This window comes from Petaurus breviceps, unplaced genomic scaffold (assembly GCF_028583685.1).
Source record: "Petaurus breviceps papuanus isolate PSGF00001 unplaced genomic scaffold, PetGlider_PUasm1.0 523, whole genome shotgun sequence".
NCBI classification, from domain to species: domain Eukaryota; kingdom Metazoa; phylum Chordata; class Mammalia; order Diprotodontia; family Petauridae; genus Petaurus; species Petaurus breviceps.
In genome coordinates this window covers 1,358,238-1,381,189 of record NW_027186356.1, presented here as the reverse complement: position 1 = coordinate 1,381,189, position 22,952 = coordinate 1,358,238, and the positions used below count along the sequence as shown (strand labels likewise).

The 22,952-nt window shown below is 44.8% G+C and overlaps 1 protein-coding gene and 1 long non-coding RNA gene across 2 annotated transcripts in view; both read right to left on the bottom strand.

Annotated features, from left to right (window-relative positions):
• SBNO2 (strawberry notch homolog 2) overlaps positions 1-16,966 on the bottom strand; it is a 232,338-nt gene extending 215,372 nt beyond the window's left edge. The window contains exon 1 of the mRNA XM_069102026.1: positions 16,817-16,966. The gene's annotated coding sequence lies outside the window, so the exon portion shown is untranslated. The remainder of the gene's footprint in view (positions 1-16,816) is intronic.
• LOC138172309 (uncharacterized) lies at positions 1,908-16,782 on the bottom strand. The gene is made up of 2 exons (XR_011171093.1): positions 16,331-16,782; positions 1,908-16,122 (listed from the first exon to the last, which is right to left on the bottom strand). It is a non-coding gene; the product is annotated as an uncharacterized lncRNA (long non-coding RNA).
• Positions 16,967-22,952: the final 5,986 nt, after the last annotated feature.

Genomic DNA, 22,952 nt, shown 5'->3' with positions numbered 1-22,952 from the left:
AAAATCTAACATGCCCCAAAAGTTAAGATACAGAAATGCTATTTAGATGCTGATCAGAACTGGTTACCACCTGGCTATCAACTCCTCAAAAAAACTCAAGGTAAAATCTAACATGCCCCAAAAGTTAAGATACAGAAATGCTATTTAGATGCTGATCAGATAGCACAACAGAGTTCTGAATTTAAAGACAAAACAAAGCATTTCAATTGCTTGATCTGAAAAGGTTCATGGAGTCATGGAATTTCTGATTTAGGAGGCCATCTGGCCCAGCCTGCCATCTCATGCAAGAATCATCCGGTCCACTGAAGGTTATTTGATACTAAATGGGGAAATGTGCTCTGATCTGGGGTGGTGAAGGGGAAAGAACACTGGACTAGGAGCTGGGGGCCCCACTGGAGTCTGTCTGCCAATGTCCATAGTGTTACCTTTCAGCGGATCAAATGTCCTAGCTTGTTGTAAAGCTCAGTTCAGATGCCTCCCTTTTTCTTATGAAGTTTTCCCTGATTAGCCCAGCGGTTAGTGCTCTCTACAGCATAAACTCTTCTAAAGCACTGTCCTTTCCAACTTCTCCATATTCAAAATACTATCATTCCAGCTCCAAAATCTCTCTCCTACACATCTCCTCTCCTTTTCTCTACTTATCCTTCTTGAGCCCTTCACCTGTCACCTGGACTACTGCAAGAGCCTCCTAATTGGTCTGCCACCTCTTGTCATTCCTCACTTCAATCCATCCTTCATTCCGCCACCAAAGCAATTTCCCTAAAGCACAGGGCTCCCCATATCACAACCCTAATACGATAAACTCCTGTAGACCCTCTAGGATGAAATGGAATATCCTGTTGAGCATTTCAAGTCCTTCCCCACCCATCCCAACCTATCTTTCCAGCCTGATTTCCCCTCATTCTGGCCACAGTGCCACCAAAGTGACCTCTGACAGTTCCCCTGGGGCTCTTATAATACCTTCTTTCTCCTAAGACTCAAGGTCAAGGCCACTTTTTCCCCAAAGCCTTGCACCTCCCCACCCCTACCACCCCCCCATCTTTGGCCATCTATTCTGCATACTCCTCTGTCTGCACAAGGTTTCCCCCCCCCCCCACTTAGGGCTGGGAGTGTTTCTCTTGTTTTTCTAGCAAGAAAACCAAGCACTGAGCAGGCACTTAATAAACATTTACAGCTTGGTTAAGAGACCCTGTTTTAGACTTGTGGGTTCTAAGAGACAAAAGATTTTAGAAGAAATATATAAGAAACCATCTGATCTAGACCTTTCATTTCACAAACAGCAAAATAGGGCTTAGAAAGGGGCAAGTGAGCTAGGTCTATATCCCAAAGACATCCAAAAAAAGGGAAAAGGACCTATTTGTACAAAAATATTTATAATAGCTCTTCTTGTGGTAGCTAAAAATTGGAAATCAAAAGGATGCCCATCAATTGGCAAATGGTTTAATAAGCTGTGGTATATGAAAGTAATGGACTATTATTACACTATTAGAAATAACAAGGGATGGCTCAAGTGGCACAGTGAATAGAGCACCAGCCCTGGAGTCAGGAGGACATGAGTTCAAATCTGGCCTCAGACACTTAACACACACACACAAAAACTAGCCGTGTGACCTTAGGCAAGTCACTTAGTCCCAATTATTGCCCTACCTTCCCCTCTCCAAAAAGCAAAAAAAAAAAAAAGAAATAACAAACAGAATGATTTCAGAAAAACCTGAAACACTGTGAACTGATGCATAGTGAAGTGAACAGAACCAGGAGAATGCTGTACATAACATAATAACAGCAACATTGCTATGATGAAGAATTGTTAATGACTTAGCTATTTTCAGCAATACAATGATCCAAGACAATCCCAAAGGACTAATGATGAAGCATGCTATCCCCCTCCAGAGAAAGGACTGGTACTGACTGAATATAGCCTTGCTTTTTTTTTTAAGCATGCTTTTTTAAACTTTTTTTATTTACTTTTTTTACTTTTATTTTTTCCTTTTGAGTTTTCTTGTACAAAATGACTAATATGGGGATGTTTTACATAATTGCACATGTATAGCCTCTATCTAACTGCTTACCACTTGGGGAGGGGAGGGAGAGAATAGAATCTGGAACTCAAAACTTTAAATAAAACTGTTTTTAAAAATAAAATAAAAAATCCTAGCACTCAAAAAAAAAAAAAAGGAATGAGCAGTGATTTGTCCAAGGTCATACCATAAGTAGCGAAGTCAGAACTAGGAACCAGGTCCTCTGCTTCTAGATCCTGTGTTCTTATAACTGTATCACCTTGCCTTTTCCTATTACTTTGCAATACTCTCTAGCTTCACTGGAGAATGAAAGCTCAGTGAGGGCAGGCTTTGCTTTATTTTCTTTATTTCTCTGGTGCTTACAATAGTCAGTCAACAAGACTTTTTTAAAATGTCAGGTATTGTGCTAAACTCTGAGGATACAGAGAAGGCAAAAGATAGTCCCTGCCCTCAAAGAGCTAACTGCCTAAAGTGGGAGACAAACACACAAACCACTACGTACAAACAAGATGTAAACAAGAGAAACTGGAACTAATCTAGGAATGAAGATGCTAAAATTAAGGACAGGAAAAGAAAGGCACCTTGCAGAAATCAGGACTTCAGCTAAGACTTGAAGGAAGCCAAATAAACCAGGAGAAGCAAGAGATCCACATACAGGAGACAGAATAGCCAGAGTGCAGAGATGGAGCATTCTTCTGGGAGAACAGCAAGGAGACGAGAGCCACTGATCAAGGAGGATGTGGCATGCCAGGTTCTGCTTGCAGTGTCCCATGTAGTATCCCAGGCTCTGCTTCAATACCAACAGTCCATAGGAAGCTCCCTCCATCCCCAGGCAGCCACAGATGGACACTTCTGCCCAGGACAAAGCCCTGCCTTCAATTAATCAGCTGTGTCTCCTTTGAACATTCTGCCACCCATGAGAACAATGGGTTCTGCTCCCGCTTCTCCAAGATAGTCTTTCAAATACGTGAGAGCGCAGGGGGTGAGAAGAAAGCTATTGTTTTCCCCAGACAATTTTCTTCCAGAATTAACATTCTCAGTCCCCTCAACTGATCCTGGTATAAGGTTCCATCGTCATAACAGTTACTCTCCCTTGGAAGTGATCCCATTTTCCACCTCCTCCTAACAACATGTGGTGGCAAGGACTGAATGGCCACAATACAGCAGTTGTGGCACTTAATAAACTCATGCTGAACTGAATGGAATGAGAGGCTAACCTAAACCTACCTTCCATCTCTCATGTTCTAGGGGCCCTCTAAGGCAGTGGCATCAAACTCAAATGGGCTTAGAAAACTACAAGTTAGCATTATCTGTGTTTTACTGGATTTTGATTGATTTTGTTAAACATTTCCCAATTACACTGTAATCTGGTTCTTCTTCAATCATTCTGCCAATCTGACAGCTCTGCAGTAAGGTGTCTCCCAGCTCCGACATCCCATACTCATGCTAAGGTCCCTCCCAGCTCTGACATTCTATGCTCTATGCTTCTACAGTTAATAGTCTATGATTTCCCAAACACCAGTGAAAAGAACTCAAATTGACACAAGGGCACAGTAGTTTTCACTGAAATGTTAAGATTCCAGCCTAGCACACCCAAGCCCTGGGCTGAGTGCTGAGATAGGACTAGGTAAAAGATTTCTCTTTTATTTATCTTGGCTTCAAAAATGATTACTGTAGGATTTCACAACAGGACTGGAGCACATATGAATATATTTAAGAAACTAAACCAAGGGCAAGGGATTCTAGTAGTAAGTAATAGCCAAAATGAACAGTCAAGATGCTCTGGAGGCCCTGATTTTTTTTTAGACCTGGTACAGCACATAAACTCAGAAAGCACTGAGGAAAAAAGCTTCCTGATGAAAACTTTCAGGCAGTCATTCCCTATGGGCAGACAGACCCTTGGGTGCTGAAGATGGGGCCCAAAGCCTTCCATCAGTTGCCCACCTCACCTATGCAGACCTGATTGCTATCACTTCCCCCACAAAAGTCCTCCACTGCTGGTCAGGCCTGTCCCCTTAACAACTTCTCCCACCCTGGCCTATTTACTTAGGCTGTTAACCTCACCCAAGGCCCATGTAACCTTCTCTTCTCTTTCCCAACTCGGCTCCCACAGGTCTTTCACGGTTCATCTATAATCCCACTTCCTGTAGCTCATGATGTGTAAACCACACAACTCTGTCACTTGATTATACAAAGTCCTTGTACTGTTCTCTGGTTTCTTCACGTCCTTAAGTCATGGTCCAATTAGTCTACTACCAACTAGCCCTGGGACCAGAGGCATGGCCAGTAACATACTTGGGCAGCAATTTCTCCATCTGTAAAATGATGGGGTTAAAGAAAAAGATCCCTCACAGCCTTTCCAGTTCTAACATTCTACATCATTCCCATTTGGAACATTCTTTGCTGTAAGGTCTCCCCCAGTTCTGAGATTATTTGTTCTATGGGCCTTCTCAACACTAACATTTTCCAAGGTCTGTTCCAGTTCTGATACTACAGATTCTCAAGTCTCTCCCAGCTCTGACGTTCTATAATTTTACAGACTGTAAACTGTCTTTAGGCTGCCTTTTAATACTTTTATATCCCCCCCTAGGGCACTCAGCACGGTGTTAGGCACACAGTGCCTAACAGTGATTTGAATGTGCAAGAAAGAAAACATGAAATACCCAATCGGGAACTCCTGTGGGGTAGGACAGGGGGGATTCTCCTACAGTACCAAAAATGACTGCAGTGCTCAGAAGGGACAACAGCATGTGTGTCTGAACTTGTGGAATTCTGCCTTGCAAAATCTCCAATCCTGCCAGAGCACTCATTAAGACAGCCTCGATTCTACAGGAGATAGTCATCAGGGCGGAAACAGCCTATGTCTCAGGTTCCCCACGTCCCTGGGGAACCAAACTGCTCTTGCTCTTACTGACTTGGAGAATTAGGAAGATCGTGACAGAGAAGGTCTGCTCTTTTGTCAGACTCACCCTCAATTCTATCTCTTTGGCATGCGTGGGCCTCCTCCAGTGAAGAAAAAGTTCATATGAGACCGCAAACTTGATTCTGGGAAACCAAGACCCAAAGACTAGAATCTCAGAGCTAAAAGGAACCTTAACAAATAATTCAATTAGAGAATCTTAGAGCTAGAGAACCCTCAGAACAGAGCCGAAAGGGACCTTGGAGATCATTTTGCCAAAGCCTTTAATTTTACAGATTAGTAAACTGAAGAAGAGATGTGGTTGGCCGGAGATCATCCAGAAGCTGGTAGAAAAGCTAATAGCAGCATTCAGGACTTCACTGAAATAGAGTCAAGTAAGCTCTCTCCTACATAGAGCCTCTGCCTGGGTCCAAGTGAAACCTGCAGCAGCAGGACAGCCGTCCCTGACATCCCTGCCAAAGCCCTCACACCCATACTTCCCCGGTCAGGGAACTTGGTACCTTCCAAAGCAACTCACTCCTTTTTTTGAACAACTCTGATGGTTAGGAAACTCTTCCTTATGCTAAGCCAAAAATATGTTTGACATGTGAGGCTTTATCCCATGGGTGATAGTTCTTCCTCTTGGCACCAGGCAAAATAAGTCCATGCCACATTCCTCCTAATCATTCTTAATGTCATGCTCTCTGCCCCATTTCTCTCTCCTCCAAACCCAGTTACTATAAGCTGCTGTTCATAGGCTTAAATCTGGAAGGAACCTGAGATGATCTATACCAACTCCTTCCCACCCCCATTTTACAGATGAGAAAAGTAAAGTCCAAAGAAGCTAGGTGATTTTCCCAAAATCACACAGGTAATAAATAGCAGAGTCAGGTTTCAAACATGGGTCCTCTGACTGCAAATCAATCACATCCTAGCCATTGCCTCCTTTGATGAACACAGTGTGACAAGTAAGAAGGGTAATTTTGTGGTTGAGGAAACAAAGGCTGACAAACTTTAAATAATTTCCCCAAGGCCACAAAGCTAGTAAATGCCAGAACTAGACTTTCACCCTAGGCCTCCCTACTTAGAAGGGCCAAGTGTTCTCCTAAACCACAGCTGCCTCGGGGTTTTCAACTCATCCTCATATAAAACAATTGCAAGTCACACCCACAAATCAGAGACTGGAAAGCATCCCTTTTCCCTAATAAATGGCCCCACAGTCCAACCATCTAAATCCCCAAGTGGCTGCCACACTGAAAAGGCAGGCAGCTGGTGGTGAAGGAAATGCCACTTTCAAATGACAAGCTCTGCCTACCAACATTTTAAGCAAACCAAGGGATCTATTCAAAGTGGAGTTAAGTGAGTGGTGTGACATCTAAGTGAGTAAAGTTTGACACTTAATTACCGTGGCCAAAAGGGTACCAGGATGCAAACTCATACAGCTGGGACAACCTTCTGGAAACACTTGATAAGTGTCACTCTGGAGATGTAGACCAACAGAAGCAGACAGGAAGACAGGGAAATGTGAGTGTGTGCACACACCTATAAGCACACACACAGCCACAAGACAGGCTCCCGCCCACCACCCTACAGTGCAGAGACAGTTACTCAGTGAAACACCCCAAATTTCTGCCTGGGATAGTCAGATCCTTGTTGGGCAATGTTGGGCAGGCTCCTCGGTCCTGCCCAATACTGTAACTCAGTAGAGCAATAGGCAATGTCTTTGTAACACAAGGAAAATAAAACTCTCCAAGCCAGGCAACTTGAGAAGGACAGTGTGGGCTGCTGCCAAATTCCAGCAGGGGTAATTAGCTGGGGCCTCAGCACTCTTCACTTCCTGTGCTGCCCAAGATGACATGGTGGGTGTCCTTCAGCCACTCCAGAAATGTCCTTTCAGGGCAGGGGACATTAGCTGCTCTTCAGATAAGGCTGATGATCCCTGCTTCTCTTCTGGGAGGTCACTTGAAGCCAGAAATGACTGGCTTTGGTATGAAAGGAAGCTAGGGAACATAGTATACTGAGGTCATTAATATTCTATCACATGCCTAGTGGATTAAGTGGTAACTCTGAAGAAGCTGCTGAATCCTGCTAATGAGGAAATTACACTAAGTGAAGTAAAAGACCATCCCAGGTCAATGTAAAAGAAAAAAAATGTTAAAGTTCAAAGAAAATTGTGGTTTAAAAGTTATGGGAATAAAAGGGGGAACCACAAAGTCTGGGTTTCGTCCGTATTTAGTGGATAACTTATGGCTACCATTCTGATAATGCTTCATGGCTTCTGGATCACAGGGCCTTGAGTCATAAGGGACTTGGGTGGTCATTTCATATCTATCCCAGGATGCCCTGCAGCAGTAGTGTCCCTCAAACTAAAATGGGGGAGCCAATAATGTGTACATAAGGGTCCCTGTAGGCCCTAGTTATGTTTTTGGTTTTTTTTTAATGTTGCTAAATATTTCCCAGTTACATTTTAGTCACCTAAAAGTGAGTAGTGCTGGCCAACTGGCTGACACCTTTCCCTCCAACAGAGCCCCACCTCTTTAGGAAGCACTTTATCAATTCATTCTCTCCTGGGATTCTAACAAGAGCCCTCTAAGGCTAGGCAAGGCATAGATTATTATCCCTCTTTGAGAGGTGAAGAAACTGAGACCCAGATACTAAATGTGACACCCCAGCAAGTGGCAGTCGTCGGGTCTCGCTGTTCCAAGCAAGGTACCTCCCAATATGTTATGTTGAGGGTCTCTTCTTGGTCCAGAAAGCTAAGTCCCATTCTGTGGGTCTAGCTTTTCAAAAGATTCAACAGGAAGGAGCCAGTCGCTCAAAAACATGAGATGTTCAAGCAACATCCTTCAGCCAAAGTCGAGAGTTGCTATCAGAGCAACCGTGAATCATCAACACATTTTTTGGTCCATAAATTTGGGGCGGGGAAGCACAAATAAATTCAGAAATTGTGATTCCCCTGTAGGCTAACAAAACTCAGTTGTTACACAACATACAGTGTGGCTAAGTTAGAGTTGTGAGTTTCATGCTCTCCAGGACATTCTTAAATTCCCTATCATATCACCAAGCTGTTGCTGTTTGTTGTTATTAGTCACTTGTCAGTCTGTGCCAGACTCTTCGTGGCCTCATTTGGGGTTTTCGTGGCAAAGATACTAAAGCGGTTTACCATTTACTTCTCCAGCTCATTTTATAGATGAGGAAACTGAGGGAAACAGGGGTAGATGACTTTACCAGGGTCACATAGAAAGTAAGTGTCTAAGGCTGGATTTGAACTTGGATCTTCTGACTCCAAGCCAGGTATTGTATTTACTTTGCCACCTAGCTGTCCATCATCAAGCTATCTCCCATTTATGGAATCAGCCAGCCTCAGAGGTGAAAGAGGCCTCAGCTACAGCTAGGCCAACTTCCCATGGAGGAATTCCACGTGCGTAATCTGAGGCTCTTTTTGAACATCTGCAGTGACAGAGAGCTCCCTACCTCTTGAGGCAGCCCATCCCCCTTGCTGGGTAGTTCTACCCATTAATAGGCTCTTCCTCATATTAACCCTATTAGCCTCCTGCAATTTCCATTGACTATGCCAGCTCTTTCCCTCTGGAACAAAGGAGAATGACTTCCTTCTTTTCTTATCCTGAAGGGCCTGAAGACAGTGATCATGTCCCCCATTAAGTCTCTTCCTCCACAGGATGAAAAGGCCCAGCTCCTTTGACCAGTCCTCCTCTAAGATGGTCCTCTCACCCTAACAATCACTACCCTCTGGAAACATTTATCCCCCTTGTTCATGTCTGCTCAGAACTGGGTGCACATCATCACCCAGCTGGGCTCTGGGAAGCCTCACAGAGACCATCCCAGGCCTTGATGTGGATGCCATGTTTCTGCTGGTGATACCCACAATGACCCCAGTTCTTGTGGTATTCCTTGTTGTCACCCTGCTCTGCACACAGTACACATTATAAATATTTATGGTCAAGCAGAGAAGTTCATACATTTATAGTGTCTGAAGGCTCATGTTTGGCAAGACCTCCATATCCAGCAGGACAGGGTTCGAGGCAGCCCTAACTGCCCTGTTTCTCAGCTTGAGTCCCTTCCACCAAAAGGTTCTGGGAACCCACAGATACAACACATTTCAAGTTACTTCTCAACTTCAAAGTTTAAAAAAACAAGAAACACTGACTCATTTAATCTTTCACATAACCCCTACCAAGGCAGGACCTGCCTAGAAAAGACAAAGAAGCTAAGGAAAGCAGAGAACAAAAGGCACTGGCAAGAGACTTGGGTTGAGATCGTTGCTTCAACAGATCTCATCTATGCAACGCTGGGCAAATCACTGCCATTCTGAGCTTCGGTTTCCTCATCCACAATGGGGACGGTTATATCTGTCTCCAGACCTCACAGGATTATGAGGAAATCTCCCAGAGCTACAGAAATGTGCTTTATTACTACCTGAATACCCCAAGTGGTCTTTTTCAAGCTGCCAGCCTCCCCCCAAAACTCAAAACTCCCCACTCACTCAGTCAGACAGACAGGAGATGCTTCAGTTACCAGGCACATCCTTCCCACTGGAGGAAAAGACATTGCCTCCATGAACTTTGGAACCATCTTGAGGTCTGGCCATTTTACAGCTAGCTAGCAGAGAGGGCAGTGAATTTTTTTTCATTAACCCTATATAATCTGTTTCCCAATGGGTCTTACAGTATAACCACTTCAAGGCAGTTCAATTAAACTTTATTGCTGCCATTATCTATGCTGTGATCCATATTACTCAGCACATTCACAAAGCATTAGATTTCCAAATAGTAGACACACTTCCTTGGATTCTATTTCAGAGAAATAACACAACTATAGGTTGAAAGGGACCTTAGGGATCATCTAGTATGGCCCTGGCATTTTACAGAGGAGTAAAAGTAGGAGGCAAAGAACTAAAAGGACTTGCCCAAGGTCACTCCAAGAGTAAACAAGAGCTGGATCTGAACCCAGGTTTTCTGCCACTAAATCCAGTGCTCTTTTGATTACAAATGGGTTTGCAGGCTTGCAGTTCATCAGGGCTTACACGAATCACAGAAAAGAAGAGAGCAGAAAAGGATCTTGGACGTTATGACATCTCACCCCCTCATTTTCCTGATAAAGCAGCTAAGCCTCAGAAGTTCAGTGATTTGAAAAGGGCACAGAGAAGCTTAATGACAGAGCTAGAATTAATCATTAGGTGAGCTTTCATAGGGTGCTAAGCGCTTTTTCCCAATGATCCTGGAAGAGAAGCAGGAGGAAGATTCTTGTTGTTTCCAAGATAAGGAAACTGAGGCTCCAGGAGGTTGATGTAATATCCTCATGGTCAAGCATCCGAAATGAGAGCTGAACAAGGTCTCCTAACTCTTGGTCCAAGGCTATCCGATGCGAATTTGTTGTTATCATAAAAATGTTAAGATCTAGAAGCCTCTTCAAACACAAATGGTGGAGCACTTTCTCAACCATGAAATGGAGCCTAAGATGAAATCCAGTCAACTCTTGTTCTATTTCACTTACAGATCCGTTCATTCATTCCACAAACACTTAACCAGTACCTAGGTAACGATACACTGGGGAATGCTTTTGGAAATCCAAAAAGATCTGCACAGGGTGGAATGATGGGCACAAACTAGAAGATGGAATGGATTAAAAATAAATTAAAAATAAAAAAAAAATCAATTACACAACTACATGATGGGGGGGGGGGGGACTTACAGAAAGCATTCTTGTGAAAAAGACCTAGGGATTTTCATGGCTGCAAGCTCAGTGTTAGTCAAGAGTGTGACCTGGCAGCTGAAGCAGCCACATCTGGAATGAATAGAAATCCTATGTCCCAAAGGAGGTAGGCACTAGTCACACCATCCATGGTCACTGGCAGATTACAACTGGGGTACTGAGGTCAATTCTGGGCACATTTTAGGAGGGACACCAACAACCCTGAAGGTCCAAAAAATGTAACCAGGAGGAACCACAGAAAATCAGTCTTGGAGAAGTAAAGACTTAGGGTGGGCATTCCTGGATCCTTTAGCTTTCTAGGAGGCTGTCAGGGGAATATGCAGATCTTCCCATGTATTCCCAGAAGATAAAAGTAGGAAGAATGGGCAGAAGTTCCAGCAAAGGAGATTTCTGCTCTCTACCCAAGGAGAAACTTCAGAACACTGAGAGCTACCCGACTATGGAAGAGCCTGCTCCAGAAGTCAGAGGGGAGCACCCACGTCATCATTAGGGACAGTTAAGCAGGGGCTGAATGACTTCTTGAGGATGCTCTCTTCTGACATCCTTGCCAATGCAGAGATTCTCTGATTCTGCCTTAAAAATGAAGATGAAGGTGAGTACCTCGTTTTCCTAAAAACAATTAGCTAGAACCAAACCAGAGCATAAAAAAGTATTCTCCCAATCAACTGTTCATTCTGTTTTGTTTAACTCAGTACATTCTGGTGACTCAGGAAATTCAGCCCTTTCACAGCAAGGAAATTCAAATATAACACTAAAGGTTTCATGACAAGCCTGAGAAACAAGTCAGTGCTACCCTTAAATTATATAAAAGAGGCAGAAGCAGAGGATAATGAAAAGACCCCTGGATTTGAAGTCAGACAACCTGAGTTCAAATCCTCACTGCCACTTAATATTTGGGCCTCAGTTTCCTCCACTGTAAAATGAGGGGGCTGAAATTGATGTTCTCTGAGGTCCTGTGCAGGCTGTCATTTCAAAGTTGCTTTTTTCAGCCAAAGCATGGATATGGCACTTTACAAACTGTCCGAATGTTTTCTGTCAGGACAGCAATATTTATACGAGGGAGAGAAAAAAAAAAACAGGCTCTAACCTCCAATGGGGAAAAGGGACAAGGAGGGAGAAGGCCTCAAGTTTCTAGCTTCCCCACTCCAGCCCTAGAAGAAAAGTCCTGAATGTGCTGTCTAACCACACAACACTCACTATGGAAAAAGTTATTCAATGTACATCAAAGCTCACCCCTATTAGCAGTCACACACATAAATGTGCTGCTTTAAAGGCACCGGATTGGGAAAGGGCCATACATGACTCTACAATGTCAGCCTTTGCTCAATTCCCTTCAATTTTTTTAGATTAGGCTATGCCGCCCCCTAAAAAAAACTAGGCAGACAAGCTAATTCCTGTCCCTCCTCCCCAAAGGAGAGCATAAAAGCCTTCTTAATTAGGTCTAAGAAGGCCTTCCGGAGAGATTCCGTCTCTGGCGATTACAATCCCAGCTCCGTCTTCAATGACTGCACAGTAGCTCTTTATTAGTACATCTCAGTTCATAAAGACAGAGTTAAAAGTCATGTCAGCACTTCCATTACAGACCCCTTGTCTTCTGAGGGAAGGGCTCAAATTCTCGGATAAAGAGACAGTACATGCTTGGTTTAAAAAAAAAATTAGTAGCATGGGAATGAGGCAATATGGAGAAGTAGAAACCTGTCAAAAACAAAGTATTGTGTGTGACCTTAGACAACTGAGGGATATCAGAGCACCAAAGAAAACAGCACATCAGCGCTGGACGGTACTCAGGAGCATGCAGTCCAACGGCCCATTTTATGGAGGAGAAAACAGGTCCACTGTTACAAAGGAAGTGACCAAGTCAGGGTCCCCGTCTTCAGCTTTCCAAACCTTGGGGGGCTGTCACAGTTAGCTTTTTTCAGCACCCAAAATGCCAAGCATAGTAATAAGAACTCAATAAATGCTCCCTGGACTGCATTTATCTTAACCCCTTGGAGCCTCAGTTTCTTCACCTGTAAAATGAAGGGGCTAGATGAGATCATTTCTAAGATCTTAATTGATTCCAACATTCTTTAAGTTCCCTTCCTAGCTCCAACCTTCTCCCATTCTTTGTCTGAAGAGGTGGTGTTTTTCCTATGTTTATCCAGAATAAATCGCCACTATGGCTGCTCCTGCTTGTTTAAATAGCAGTGAGTAACCAGGGCACTGGATTCCAAGGGAGGAATCCAAGGGGAGGTCAAATGGGTCCTTCCAGGCTTCAGTTTTCTCAAGGGTCAAAAAGGGTAGAACTAGGACCCAAATATTTAGGATTACTGATTTAGAAGCAGAAGTGACCTTGGAGGTCATCTAGTCCAAGCCCTGCCTTTCAAAGATGAAAAAACTGAGAAGTGAAATGACTAGCCCAAGATGACAGTGTTTGTTGGTGAAAGAACCAGGATTTGAACCTGGTCTTAGGAAACCCAACTCAGGGCTGTCTCTGCTGCACGACCAAGGGAACAAGCAATTTTTAAAGAACATAAAACAAAATCTCCATCCAGCAGAGATCTTCAAGGCACAAGAACCCCAAATCTTGCTATCACACTTCATTTCAAACAGGTCTGGAGACTCAAAAGCAGATGAAGCTTATCCCTTCAGAAGAGAGGGGCACAACTGGCCAACTCCTCCCTTAGGAATTAAAAAAGCCTATAGTAGCATTAGTCCAAGGTTTCTCTGTTATTGTTGTTCAGTCCTGTCCAACTTTTTGTGTGACCCCATCTGGGGTTTTCTTGGCAAAGATACTGAAGAGGTTTGCCATTTCCTTGACAGCTCATTTTACAGATGAAGAAACTGAGGCAAACAGGGTTAAGTGACTTGCACAGGGTCACAAACCACTAGTAAGTGTCCAAGGCAAAATCTGAACTCAGGAACATGAGTCTTCCTGACTCCAAGCCTAACACTCCATCCACTGTACCACTTAGCTGCCCCCAAGGGTATTCTACCTTCCTCTAAAATCACCAGGGAGTGTGGAAGAACACGGAGGTGGGAAGCTCAAGGTTCTGAGTCAAGTAAAACAAGCAAATAAACAACAACAACAAAAAGGCAGTGCCTTCTGCTAACCAGATCTTTAAGGATTGTTTCTCCCTTCCCAAACCTTGAACTCTTCATGTATCTTTTTCTCAAAGAAAAAAAGATGTTAGGACAAAGAGGAACAGAAACCTGGAGGGAAATGGAGGTACTCAAAAAGAGTAGAATCAAATATTTTTATATTTAAACCACTGTTTAAAGGAAGGGCAAACCCACCCAACAATGAAAGTCAACTTATATTTCCTCTTAAATGGCAAGAGTATAAGCTAACAGCTCAACTACTGGGGCCTTCTTGGGACTCACCTATTAGCTCCACAAATGTATATGTCAATTTGCTTGAAGTTTGTCCTATGCCAAGAAAATCACAGGGCAGGCAGTTTCCATGGATGGGAACTGTGTATTATAAAAATGTTTACAGCAGAGGGTTACGGGACTTTGAGCAGAGGGGCATCAAGACACAGTAAGAAGAGCTGGAAAGCCAGGGGCTCAGTCTAGAAGGATGGAATCAAGACCTGGAGTCCCACCTTTGAATAAGTGCCTTCACCCCTGAAAGGTTCCATTTCTCTGGAAACCCTATAGGGTGAAGGAAGCAATACTGATACTAGAAATCTTACAGGGCTTTGGTGAGGAAAGTACTTGGAAACTGAGGAATAGGAGATTTAGAGCTAGCCAGGATGATGGAGCTGAGGTCTCAGGAGGTTAGTGAAGTGACTTGTACAGGGTCACACAGTAGGTGGCAAAGCTGGGATCTCAAAGAAATGTGAGCTATGCTATAACTGATCTGTCAAACGGATGGAATGATGTTTGTCTGCACTACCCACTACCCACCTCCCAGGGTTGCTGTGAGGTTAATATGAGATAGTGGTCCTTTAAAAATGTCAGTTATTACAGAAGGGCTCTGTCTAAACTAGCTTCAAGAGAGGAGCCTACACAAAGCTTAAATCCAGACTGAGGACTCCTCAAAGATAGCCAGTCAACTACCACAAAATCTCAACCTTAGACAGTCTTGGTATTAAAGAGCTTACTGAGACAGGAAGGGCATATCTGTGAAGCTGATAATAGGCACTCTAAATGCAGGTCTTATTGTTCATTTACAGTAAGAGCCAAAGCAAACAGCACCTTCTGAGTCAATGCAATTATCATCTAGCCTTTTTTCTTGCAAACCACCTAAAAATATTCACAGCTCCAGTTCTCTCCACTGAACACTACCAAGTGAAATACTAAATACTATACAGATGTTCACCCACTAGGTTAAAACTCCTACATTCCATGCCAAGCACTGCCAGTCAAACTAAGATATAACTGCTGTTTTGAGACTTTGGGAGACCCCATCTGTTTACCTATCACTTTCTCCAAGTTGTCTCCAGCTCTCATTTACATAATTAAAGGCAATCTTCCCTTTTCCTGCCCTCTACTAAAGGGTTGGGCCTGGAGTTAGGAAGGCAGGAGTTTAAATCCAGCCTTAGGCACTAGATATGTGACGCTGTCTGCCTCAGTTTCCTCCACTGTAAAATGGGGATAACAGCACCTACCTCCCAGAGTAGTTGTGAGATCAAATGAGGTAACATTGGTAAAGCACTATATAAATGTTTACTCCTTTCCCCTTCCCCAGAGAAAATGGAGGAACAGGCAAGAGCCAGAAACCCACCTATCCTCTCCAAAAACAAAACTCCAGAGAGCCAGGAGAAGAGAAAGAGGGTGCTTTTCTAGGGAGGAGCCAGTACAAGACTCGATGAGGCAGCGGCTCAGAACTTTGTCTTTAAAGACCATCTGATCCGGGTCCCTCATTTCAGGGATGGACAAGTGGCCCAGGACGGAGAAGTGACTTGCCCAGGGCAACACAACGAGTTGGTGACCAGGGTGTCCTGGCTTCCCTCTAGGACTGTCTACACCCTAGCACAGGCAGCAGCAAAGATGAGTGGGGCCAGGATAGAGCAGCAAAAACGCAGCATGGGCTATGCCAGGAGGAAGCCCAAGAACTAGTTTTTTTCAGAGGACAGAAGGGCCCCAACTTCCCTCCTGTGCCTGGGATGGGGAAGGAGGTGTCAAGGAGGGAAGTAATCTGCCTCCCTTCCCACCCAGCCCCCAACTTCAGGGAGGCAGACACCAATTTACCAAAGGGATCCTACAATCTCAGGCGGGTCACAGGGCCCCCACAACTCCAGGGCAGCCCCAGATCCCCAAGGGAATGCCAACCGCACCCGATTCAGGGAGACTCTGGTTCCCACAAGTGAGCCCACAGCTCCGAGGAGCCCCGATTCCCAAAAGGGACCCACAATTCCGGGGAGCCCCCACAACTCCAGAGCAGCCCTAGATTCCGAAAGGAACACCAACCGCACCCCAACTCGAGACAACTCCTGTATTCAAAAGTGACCCCACAACTCCAGGGCGATCCTGGTTCCCAAAAGTGACCTAATTCCGGAGAGCCCTGGCTCCCGAAAATGACCCCACAATTCCGGGGAACCATGGCTCCCGAAAGGGACCCACAATTCCCGGGAGCCCCCACAACTCCACAGCAGCCCTAGATCCCGAAAGGAAGATTAACCGCACCCCAACTAGAGATAACTCCGGTATTCAAGTGACCCCACAACTCCAGGGCGACCTGGTTCCCAAAAGTGACCCAATTCCGGGGAGCCCTGGCTCCCGAAAGTAACCCCACAATTCCAGGGAGCCCCCACCACTCCGGAAAAGCCCCAGATCCCTAAGGAACATCAACCGCACCCCGATACAGGGCGACTCCGGTTTTCAAAAGTGACCCCACAACTCCAGGAAGACCCTGGTTCCCAAAAGTGACCCCACAGTTCCGGAGCAGACCTAGATCCCTAAAGGAACACCAACCGCACCCCGATTCAGGGCGGCCCCGGTTCCCGAGAGACCCCACAGCTACAGGACATCTTCGGTTCCCGAGAGAAAAACCCACAGCTCCAGGGCGGCCCCGGTTCCCGAAAGTGACCCCACAGCTCCAGGGAAGCCCCGGTTCCCGAAAGCCGCGGGAGTCACGGATGAGGGGATAGGGCGGAAGAAGGGTCGCCCCGGAGGGGATAGGGAGGGGGAGTGAGGGGGGAAGCAGGGAGAGGGTGGGGGGGGCGACGAAAGGGCGCCTCACCTCGGGCCCGGGTCCGGAGCCCGCAAGGGTGGGGGCGAGGGGTGCCGCGGCGCGCCCTGGGAGCCCGAGCGGCGTCTCCGCTTCGAGGTGCCTCACAGCGGCGGCAGCGGCAGCGGCTCACTTCCGGGTTTCAGGCGCCATCTTGGTGCTGAACACGAACTTCCGGGAGACGTCATGGGAGGGGCGGGGAGAGGGCGGGGAAAGACCGAAAGTGGGGAGGAGAGGGGAGGGGAGCGGAGGAGAGGGAGGGAGAAAGAAAGAGGCGTCTTAACCTGAGGCTTTGTTAACGCCATATATTTTCTTTTATCCTAAGAAAAGGTCCATAGGCTTCTACAGACTAACTGCCAAAGGGGTCCGGGACAAAATAGGTGAAGAGCTCTTGCTCTAGAAAGACAGGAAGAAAGAGGGAGAGAGGAATGCATGGAAAATATGGGCAGCTCAGCTAAAGTCCCACCTCCTGCTGGCTACCTTTCCCGGTTCTCCCCCCACCCCCACCGTCCGCGTCACCTCCCCAACCCATGGCTACTGCCTCCTCCGAGGGTTACCTGGTGTCTCTCTCGGAGTCTATCTTGTCTGTACCTATAGACTGACCTGTCATCTCCCCCATTAGAAAGTGAGTTCCTTGGATTGTTTGTTTTTGCCTCTCAGTATCACCATGGCACATAAAAAGCTTCTAATAAATTCTTGTTGACTGACTAAGGACTCAATCTCTCTCTTAGGGTGGCAGGGGGCTGGGGCCAATGGTCAAGGAGGGAAGGAGTCTGAGCTCCTAGCTTATGAATTGACTGACCGAGAAATAGATGAGGTTGCTCTCCCCCTCCCCCCATTCCCGTTCCCTGGGCTTCAGGGCAGTGGCCTTTCCCAGGACCATATCAGATAAGGATGTTACAAGCCTTAAAGCTCTATATAAATGGTAGCTATTATTATTGTGGTTGCTGTTATTGTCCCATTCTCTCCTTTAGACACCTCCTGCCCTCATCTTCCTCACCACCAGCTCCCTCCTGCTCCCCACCCACCCACCCAATTTGTCATCCATACCAACCGTGTACAGTTGAGTAGATCTTTGGGGCAGATTTACAGGAAGTCTCTGAGGAGAGTCACCCCAGATAGGCAGGCAGGAATGTCTGGAGATGAGCATTCCTGGAGGGAATACCCAAGTGAATCAGAAAAGCATAGATCTAAGACTGGGAGGGACATCCGGAGCCATTTTAACCAACTCCATGTAACAGATTAAAGAGGTTAAGTGACACAAGGTTACCTCAGAAACGAGATTGGAACCCAGGTCCTCAGACTGCAGAGCCAGTGTTCTTCCATATATATGAACGTATCCTGTTCTGAAAACTCATCTTTCCAAGGTCACCAGCAACCTAACCACCAAATCCAGTGACCTTCTCTTCATTCTCCTCCTCATAGACCATAATGCAACATATTCATTCATCCACTCAACACACATTTAAGTACCTGCTTTGCAGCACAAAAAGTGATAGCCCCAGGATATGAAAAGAAAGAAAAAAGATAGGGAGGCAGGCAGGGAGGGACTAAGAGAAAGTCCCTCAGCAGTTTACAATCCATCAGGGAAAACAGAATGTACTCAAACTTCTAAGTAAATACAAACTATATGTCAACTGTTGTTTGTCCTTTTTTAGAGGACCAATGATGACATCATGATGTTGGGGTCAGGGTACAGTATGTTAGGCTGTAGCTATGTCAACCAATTGGGGTGGGAAGTGCTGCTAGCAAGCTCAGAAAGGCCTGGTTTAGGAGGTGGCCCTTAAGTTGAGCTGTAAAGGAGTGAGGAAAGTGGGTACTCCAAGCATGGGGAACAGGACAGCCTAGGCAAAGGATCATGGGCTCCCAGACTTAACACTGGAAAGGATCTTAAAAGGTCATCTAGTCCAACCCCCTCATTTCAGAGATAAGAAAACAGGTCTCAAGAAGAAAGTGACTTCCCCAAGGTCACACAGATAGTAGATGACAGAACCTGGATTTCAACCCAAGTCTGCTAATTCCAGAGTTTTCTGGCTTTTCATTCAGCCAAGCTGCTTCTCCAAGACATGAAGCCTGGAAAGGTAGGCCAGAGTCTAATTATAAAGGTCTTTAAAAGTCAAATGGAAGAGTTTGGAGTTTATATTTTTATCCTAGAGGCACTGGTGCATTTTGAGCAGGAGAGATGTGATTAAGAAAATTACTTTGCCAAAGGTGTGGAGGATAGATTGGAGTAAGAAAAGACTGGAGACAGGCAGACCAATTAGGAGGCTTACACTAGCCCAGGTAAGATGTTATAGGACCATGGATCCAGAGGGTGAGAGCCTGAGTAGAGACAATGGCTAAGCAAGTGGACAGAAGAGGACCAATGGGAGAAAGGGAAGAAGTAGAATCCAGAAGACTTGGTCCTTGATTGACTATGAGGAGGGGGGATTGAAGAAGAGAGAAGAGTGGAGGATGACTGGAAGGATGGTAGTGGTCTTAACAGAAATGAAAGAGAAGGTGAAGCTAGGTGACCCTGGAGTAAGGATGACCTGAGTGCCTCAGACCTTGACACTTACTAGCTGTGTGACCTTGAGTAAGTCACTTAACCCTAACTGCCTTGCCAAAAAAAGAAGAAATACACTTAACAACCACACAAAAAAAACTAGCCAAAAAACTAGCCGTGTAACCTTGGGCAAGTTACTTAACCCCAACTGCCCTCCAAAAGGCAAAAAAAAAAAAAGAAGAAATAAAGAAGATAGAAAGAGAATTCTCCTTGCTCTCCTCTGCTGGATTACCTTCCATCTCCTATGCCATAAAAATTGGTGTCCCTCAAGGTTCTGTCCTGGACCCTCTTCTATTCCTTCTCTATACTCTTCCTCTCACTGACTCTCATTAGTTCAAGTATTTCCTCTGTCTCTATATACATATACACACATACATGTTTATAATATTATTTGTATAGTATTTTAAGATTTACAAAGGGCTCAGGGCAGCTAGGTAGCGCAGTGAATAGAGCACCGGCCCTGGAGTCAGGAGGACCTGGGTTCAGATGCAGCCTCAGACACTTAACACACACACACACACACACACACACACACACACACACACACAAACTAGCCATGTGATTGCCCTCCAAAAAAGCAAAAAAAAAAAAAAAAAGATTTACAAAGGGCTTTACAAATATCTCATTTAAACATCATAACAACCCTTCAAGAAATGTGTTATTATCCCCATTAAACAGATGAGAAAATTGAGACAGAAGCTAAGTGACTTCATAAGTGTATGAGACCAAATTTGAATCTTCCCGATTCCCAGGCACGGCGCTCTGCACCACTGAGCTATATTGATGTAAGTGTATATGTATATATGTATGTGTATACAGTTGCCTCCTAGACATCTCTGCCTAGGCGGGCTAAGCACACTCCAACTTCAACATGTCCAAAATGGAAGTTATCCCCATTGCCCGAAGCCTACCTCTCCCCAGCTTTCCTGCTCTTGCAGACATGCCCCCATTCAGCCTCCTCCTCACTCAGGCTCAAAGGCTCAGTCTGGTCTCTTCTTCTCCTTTGCTCCCCTCCCCCACCACTACCACAAGCAAACAGTTGCCTAGAACTTCTGTTTCTACTTCCACAATGTCTCAGGTATCCATCCTCTTCGCTCACATACCCTATTTCTGGTCCTTACCACCTTTTATCTGTACTGTGGACAAAGTTCTCCTGCCTGCTTTAAAATTGTTGTTGCTTGGGTGGCTAAATGGCACAGTGAATAGAGCACCAGCCCTGGTACAGGAGGACCTGAGTTCAAATTCAGCCTCAGACACTAGATGCTCAGCTAGCTGTGTGACGATGGGCAAGTCACTTAACCCCAATTGTCCTGCCTTCCCACCTGCAAAAAAAAAATTAAAAAATTAAAATTGTTGCTCATTGGTGTCTGACTCTTCTTGAGCCCACATAGGACATTCTTGGCAAAGATACAGGAGTGGTTTGCCATTTCCTTCTCTAATGGATTAAGGCAAACAGAGATGAAATGACTTGGCCAGGGTCACACAGCTAGTGAGTGTTTGAGGCCGGATTTGGATGCAGGTCTTCCTGACTCCTGATTTGGGGCAGCTAGGAAGCACATTGCCAGGCCTGGAGTCAGAGAAACCTGAGGTCCAAGGTGGTCTCAGACACTTATTAGCTGTGTGACACTGGGCAAGTCACTTTACCCTGTTTGCCTCTGTTTCCTCATCTGCAAAATGAGATGGAAAAGGAAATGGCAAACCACTCCAGTATCTCTGCTAAGAAAACCCTTAAAGGTGCCACAAAGTCAGACATGACTGAAAATAACTAAATAAACTTCCTGACTCCAGGCCTAGTGCTCTGTCCACTGGGCCACCTATCTGCCTCAATTTCTAACATACCTGCTACAATAATCTTTCTAAAGCATCAGGTTTGGTTGTTTCATTCACCAGCTCAAAAGCCTTTGGTGGCTCCCTGCTGCCTTTATAATACAATACAAACCAGGCCTTGTTTCAAAGCCCTCCAATATCTAGCTCCAACTTTCCAAATATATTTGACATTCCCCTTTACGCATTCTATAATTCTTTTTTTTTTAATTGAATTTTTTGGGTTACATTTTAAGCTCCAAACTCCCTCTCCCTCCCTATCCAACCCTAGAGAAGGCCACCATTTGAAGCAGATTCATAAATACATGTAAAACCAAATTATACATAGGTCTATTTAGCTGTTCTTTCTCTGGAGGTAGATAGCATCTTCCTTCCTTTTACAGTTGATTTGAGTATTAATAACACTCAAAGTAACTTGGTTTTTCCCAACTTTTCCTTCAAACAATATTGCTGTTACTATATACAAGATCCTCTTGGTTCTGCTCACTTAAATTTTCTTTATCCCATGCAAGTCTTTCCATGCTTTTCTAAAACCAACCTGATCATCTTTTCTTATAGCACAGTAGTATTCCATCATAATCATATACCACAACTTGTTTGCCATTCCCCAACTCATGGACATCCCCTCAATTTCCAATTCTTTGCCACCACAAAGAGAGCTGCCATAAATATTTTAGGACATATAGCTTCTTTCCCTTTTTCCCTGATCACCTTGGGAAACAGACCTAATAGTTGTATTGCTGGATCAAAGCGTATATACACAGTTTTATAACACTTTCAACATAAACACATTGTATGATTCAGTTAGTCAACAAGCATTTATTAATCACCTGCTGTGTTTGAGACACTGCTAAACACAGGGGACAAAAAGACAGGCAAAAAAAGAATTCCTTTCTCTCAAGGAATTTATTGTCTAATCCCGGAGGAACATGCAAACTATTATGTACAAACAAATTGTAAGTGGAATAAATTGGAGAAAATCAACAGAGGGAAGACACTAGAATTCGGGGACATCAGGACAGGGGGACTGTTCACAGATCTCTTCCCACCATCTCCTAACCGTGCATTTTAAAGGCTCACATCAGGGGCCATCTCCTTAATGGTTTTCCCTGATTCTCTCCCAGCCTCTCTATTCCCAAATTAGTTTTCTTTCCTCTTCTTCCAAAGTCTGGATAATGTAATTACTATATAATACGCTTTCTAGGTCTCTACTTTTCCCCCATTGCTCTTATTTGCCTATGGCCCTGTTGTTGTTGCCGTTCAGTCATGTCTGACTCTTCTTGACCTCATTTGGAGGTTTTCTTGGCAAAGATGTTGGAGGGGTTTGCCATTTCCTTTTCCAACTCATTTTACAGATAAGGAAACTGAGGCAAACAGGGTGAAGTGACTTACCCAGGGTCACACAGCTGCATAAGTGTCTAAGGCTGAATTTGAACTCTTGAAGATGAGTAGTCTTCTTGATTCCAGGCTCAGTGCTCTATCTGCTGCAGCCCCCAGCTGCCCTAGCATAGGACTCAAGTAGATTGTTGATTCCTTGAGGGCAGAGAATGTATGGGGGGTGGGGGGGAGAGGGGAGCGGGTTTCATCCTAATATCTCCAGCTAGGAACTAGGGACTCTATCAATAGGTTGTACTGATAAAAACTTGTCAAATTTGAATTTGAAGTAAAGGAGAAAGAGAAGTGCAAATCTCTAGGCCTAAAAGGATTCCAGGCCCATAAATTCAGAGCTATACTATGTCTAAGAAGCCAATTGCCTAGCTCAGGAGCAAACTACTCAGA